This window comes from Rhinopithecus bieti, unplaced genomic scaffold (assembly GCF_001698545.2).
Source record: "Rhinopithecus bieti isolate Rb0 unplaced genomic scaffold, ASM169854v2 scaffold_1853, whole genome shotgun sequence".
In the NCBI taxonomy this organism is placed as follows: domain Eukaryota; kingdom Metazoa; phylum Chordata; class Mammalia; order Primates; family Cercopithecidae; genus Rhinopithecus; species Rhinopithecus bieti.
Genome location: NW_016804151.1, coordinates 1190818 through 1196665, shown reverse-complemented (window position 1 = coordinate 1196665; position 5848 = coordinate 1190818). Strand labels below are relative to the sequence as shown.

At 32.1% G+C, this 5848-nt stretch overlaps 1 protein-coding gene and 1 long non-coding RNA gene across 4 annotated transcripts in view; one reads left to right on the top strand and one right to left on the bottom strand.

Annotated features, from left to right (window-relative positions):
• Positions 1-5848, bottom strand: part of DNM3 (dynamin 3) — a 574343-nt gene that overhangs the window by 267479 nt on the left and 301016 nt on the right. The gene's annotated exons all lie outside the window — the stretch shown is intronic.
• On the top strand, positions 8-5634 carry LOC108526257 (uncharacterized). Its single transcript, XR_001884476.1, has 2 exons — positions 8-2075; positions 3620-5634. It is a non-coding gene; the product is annotated as an uncharacterized LOC108526257 (long non-coding RNA).

Sequence of the window (5848 nt, the reverse complement as noted above, 5' to 3'; positions counted from 1 at the left end):
TTTTTTTTTTTTTTTTATTTCTGAAGATTGATAATTCGAGTGTTTTCTTAAGTGTAAAGGTTTTCCCACTTCAAAATGAAATATGAAAAAACTCACTCCAGACACTTAAGAATAGTTTAATGAGGCTACTTCTGAATTGTTTAATAATAATTCAGAGATTTAAAAACGTATATGGATGAAGGCTGTATGTATAACTTTTAACATCCCAGGACTGAAGTCATTTTTCCCAAAGTAAAGAATACTTGCTGGTTTTTAAATGCTATATGGATAGTGCTTTTCTGAAGATTTCCTTCTATAATATAAACACTAGGAATAATAGTACCTAACAATAAAAGAAGAACCTGCCAAGTCTTGCCTACCAGACAATGCAGATGGGATTTGCCCAGAGAAGAGCGCCAATCTACAACTTACTGAGTCAGCAATTGAATAAATCAGGGAATAAAAATCTCTATCTTCAGATACCCCTGTAAATATCTCTCTTTCACTTTTTTTTTTTAATCAAAGAGTGATTGATAATTGCTGCTCAGCTGACCCATCTTGCCTATAGCTTACAATGTTTCCACTTCTCCGAGCATTTAAAATGATAAGGCACTTTGTCTAGAAACCCACTGATAAAAAAGGAATTTGTAAACGAAGGCAGAAGTTTTCTTTGGTCAGTTTCCAGCTGTCCTGGAGGTGAAGGAGGGTGGGAGAGGGGGAGGAAGGTGGGAGGGAAGAAAACCCTCAAGCTGAATGAAATCCTAATAGAGAAAATAATAGAGCAAGTCTGGATTGCAATGTGATCTGTGCTGAACTTTAGAGGTGGGTCCCTTAAAGAAAGTTCTGGAAAAATGTTATTGCCTCATCACTAATTTTCTTAACCCCCATTTAGTTCAATTCCCAAACAATTCTATATAATGAAAACATCTTTTCTACAGGGTTTGTGAAAAAATGTAATCTCTTTTGTCCTTTAAAGTTACAGTGGTTCCTGAACAAATTCTTTTCTAAGTTATACATTTTGCAACAATTCAAAAATTGACTCAAGTTCTCTTTAACAAAATATTTTATTATAAAAGGTTCCCTAAGTTTTCTTTTGTCAAAACAACTTACTTTAAAAATTACCCTTCTGATCACCCCAAAATGTGTATAAAGAAAACATAAGTATTCTTATATATTCATGATTATTAGTTAAAATATACACAGCAAGGAGAAATTTAGCTACTTTCACTTAGATGATATAGTAAAGTCATCCTTTCATTTTCTATTGTGACTTGGAGAGTTCCATATTAACTATTTTAGCAGAACAAATGAGATGTTAAAATCTATATAGTTTCTTTTACATAAGAAAACTAAAAAAAAGTAACTTTTAGAGGAGCTCATTTTTTCAAGAAATATATTTTTTCTAATTGATACAATTACTGAAGAAGAATAGCTAACAAGGTACTTTGGTAATGTTTAAGTTTTCTCAAATTTTCTGGTTTTTTGTTTTTTTTTCTTTACTCTAGAAATGATTACACTTCATAATTTGCTTTCATTTAATGTATATTTAATTTCAGTTTCTTTCTTCATGTTAAATGATCTTTTTGTTTCAAAGAAATGAATCCCTACGGGTCCCTCACCTATTTTCTCCCTCAGGATGACTTTCGGTCTGGAGATAGAAGGGACATAAGGATGCCCCTGGCATAAGTACAGGAGTAGAAATATAAGAATTACTTTGTAAAAGGATAACCAAGGAGTCCCTGCACGTGCTTGATGTGGCTCTAGTGACTTATTTTTGAGGCAAACTTTTAACAGATGAAAAGGAATAGTACTTATTTTTCAATTATATGGGCTAAATTAAAGATCAAAAGTAAAAGCTCATTTTATAAAGCTCTGCTGAATGAAGGCAGGATTGTAGTTTAAGCGCTGGTACACATGCCCACATTTATATACATTATAGCCGTATCTATATCCAGGTAAATTAGAAAAATGTTTAATTTTATTTTCATATTACTTTATAAGGAAATATACAAATATTTTAGAGATCATGGAATCTATTCCAGAGGAAACTAACCAACAGTGAGCATCTTCAACTAAAACTACCCCTGGATGTAATGGTAAGTGTAAGTATTAAAATTAAACATTATACATGGTCATGAAGAGAAATTGTTTCAGGGTCTGTCCAAACTATATTTCATAGAAATTTCATAATTATTTTTCATTTTAGCATGTGAACAACTGATAAACTGGACTAGGTACTGGGTTAAAAGGACTTTTCCGCCATCTAAGAGAAAGGAAGTTCAGAGCCTTAGCTTCAACACCATAATGTCTTAATTGGAAAAGGATCAATCGAAAACGGTGTACTTCAATTTTCAAACCCATTTTTCTTTTAGGCCACAGATCTCAAAATCAAAGAAAGATTGTTTACTATAGGACAAAGTTTCACGCTGGTCACTTTCCTGTAGTTAGTCAATAGGCTTAATATCCTTCCCACTTGGCATTCGGGCTTTCGGCCCAGATAATATGTTTATGTTTGTAAAAGACCAAAATATACTATCTACCCCCACCTCTTGCCTACAGACCACCCAAGTATTTCACTCTGTGGGAAATAGTTTAGGCATAAAAATCCCAATGAAAGAATTCTTCCCACTTTTTTGGTTGAAGTCTTAAGCTGTTATAAGACATAAAAAGTACAACTTGGTAATGTAAAAAAAATTCACTCATCCACAAGCGTCCATGCTCGCTAAAGAGACGCCAAGCTTTCACTTACTCTATAAGTGATCCGCTCTTTATAAACAATGCACTTTACCCTGCTCTAAGGAGAATAGCCCACCCATCACAATAACGTCAAAATAATAACTAAGAGACCATCACTCAGAAATCCTGGCTTAAAATAACTGGAAGGTCAGGCTTTAACCTAAGACAGGAAATTCCTGAGTTAAGATAGAAACTTTCTTAATTCAAATCCCTTTTTACTTTCATGTTCTGTAAATTAAGTAGATATAAATATTTACCCATTTCAAAGGTCTCATGAATAATTTTTATCAGTTTTAATAGATAGAGATAACGAAGTAAATTAGGAAAATAATTAAATCTTCATTTTGAATTTTTTGACTTAGCGTGACAGCCAGTTTCCTGGAGTTGCTTTGGTTTAATTTGACTACAGAAGACTTAGAGGACAATTCTTTTCTTACATTTTTTTCCTTAAGAAATAAAAGACAAAAAGAAAACAAGGTATAATAACCATGCTAAAAATTACATAGTATGATAATACAAATACAAATAGCTCTTTTATATTTTAGCTAGTATTTTAAGTAATAATAAACTAATTTCCAACCTATACTTTGGGAGATTTAAAAAAAGTCAATATGGTTTTCAGTCTTTCATCTTTTTAACAAGTTTAGGGGCAGGTTCAATATAACTATGAAGTGTGCATATGTCACATACTTACTGTAAGTGTGTTTTAAAAATCTATCAGAAACATAAAGTGTCCAAAAGCCTTATGAGTAGAACAATCGTTTTCAGCGAGATTTTTTTTTCCCCCTGAAAAACTGTTGTGGTTTTTCTGGATCAAAAATTTTTTTATATCTTGCCTTAATAAAACTGTTTTATATTAAAGCATAACATACAAACTCACAAATATTTCTTTTTATTTTTTCAGGTTGCATGCATCATTCCTTTAATTGAGCAGAGTTAACTGGATCAAATTATTTATGGGAGAGAGAGGAAAAGTTATAAAGAATTTTAGTAATTTTCAATTTCCACCACTATACTCTTTGTAAGTGAATCACTCTATAATTACTTTCTGTTGCACTGAATGCAGCAACAGTAACACAATAGTATTTTAATGCACTGGTGTTTGGCATACTCTAACCTTGTAGCTATTTAAATAACAGACAAGTTTACTCATGTTTATTATTCTGTCAAGGAAAAAAAAAAGTTCCTTTACTCGGAAGTGATGGCCAGAAACAGAATCAGAAATTTATTTTCTTGAAATTACATAAGTACACAGAAAATGGCACATAACAGCTTTTGTTAAAACATTACCTTATCTAATCACTGCATAAAAGTCCAGATTTGTAGAAAACTGTCATTTTCTCAGTATCTAAAAACTATTTTGCTTTCCATTAAGTTTCTATTTGCTATTTTCTCAGAAGTTTACAATTAAAGATAAATCACAAACTATTTGTTTTTCTTAAAGTTATTTGAGAAAATGTCTAATTATACAATCCTTGGACAATACTGTGTTTTTTGGTGCTGTGTTTTTTAAGAAGTCCTACTTTCTGGAATTTTGACTATTTGGATATTTTTGTTTTTAAAAGGGGAGGGGAATTTGCTTAATACTTCTACAAATGTGAATTGATAATTGATATTAAAATAGTAGAATTATTCTCGACTCACGAGAATTAAATTATATCTGCATATTTAACACTATTAGCTCTTATATAAATTATAAGAAAAATTTTCAAAGGATCTGGTTTTAATTTTTTGGATATGAAATGAATTTGCCTTTTCTGCCTTTTCTTAAGGTACTATTTTGTAACTATGTTGCACTAACTATATCCAAAACACATTCTGAGCATCACTGTGAGTAACAACCTTCCAGTTTATACCCTTTTGATTCACAGCATGTCCCTGTAGTTAATTAAGAGGTGGATAACTTAAGCTCACAACTGCCTTTAATTTGATTTCACATCCACACTTAGAAACTTTGCATTTAAAAGGAAAATGAGACATTTAAATTGATTCCTGTTGTTTAACATATAATTGGTAAAAACATATTCCCTTGTAAAATCCTATTATCAAAGCATCAGATACCAAAGTCAGCAGCTTGGGTTGCCAAATACATTAGGCTCATTATTTTGAAAAGGGCTGCTGTTTCCATGTAAATGATCATTTTCTTTTTCATGGGCAAGGTTATTGTACTTATCTACTAAAAGAAACATGTACAAACATAGTTTTTATCTTTAACTTCAGTATTAAAATATGCAGTTTTTTGCAAAGAGGAAAAACATCTGGTTCAATTACTCTGAACTCTGACTACATGTGGGCCAGTACTAATATGAATTGGATTTAAGAATAAACCTTGTGTTTAATCTCTTTTTTTCCTAAAATTTTAATGTGAGTTTTCTGTTATGCAAATTATCCATGTTAGCACATTTGGAACAAATGTATAAATGTACTTTCTGAATAAAGTCAAAAGTCTAACGTGTTTTTAGTTCCATAATGTTTTAATGTTTAATTATATTGTGTATTTTTCTCCCTTTCCCCTTACTCTCCAAAATCACCAAATCTGGAAAACAGGCTGATTGTATCTGTCTGTGAGCAAAGGAAACCTGAAGGAACCAAGGGCCTGGCTGGACAGAGTTGTCATGTGTCTGCCTGTCTACACTTGCTGTGCAGAACATCCGCTCACCTGTACAGCAGGCACAGACAGGCAGTCACATGACAACCCAGCCTGAATGACAACCAGCCATTGAAAGAAAGCAGCCCTCACACCATAGCATCTACACCAAGAGCTACAACCAAAATGAGGGGCTTGGGGCCTGGGGCTTTAATCTGTTGGTTTAATACTTAACTCATGTATTATTTTATTTTGATTCAAGTATTAAAACCCACCAAAAGTAAAGTGAGTGGTGCCTATGAAATATAATAAAACCCATTTCTGAAAATGTTCCTGTGCATTCTATAGTTCTCTTTTCCTAATTGTTGTCAGTAAATCACTATCCTTGACATTTATTGTACACAGGTTTGCAGCACCCTACATCAATATAGAAACTCAATATAACAAAACAATATAACTTCAGTCTGATGCTTGACAAAGAAAAAATTATTCTAAGAATTCTCGTCCATAAACTAAATATGGTTTTCTATGTCATGATTTATTTTT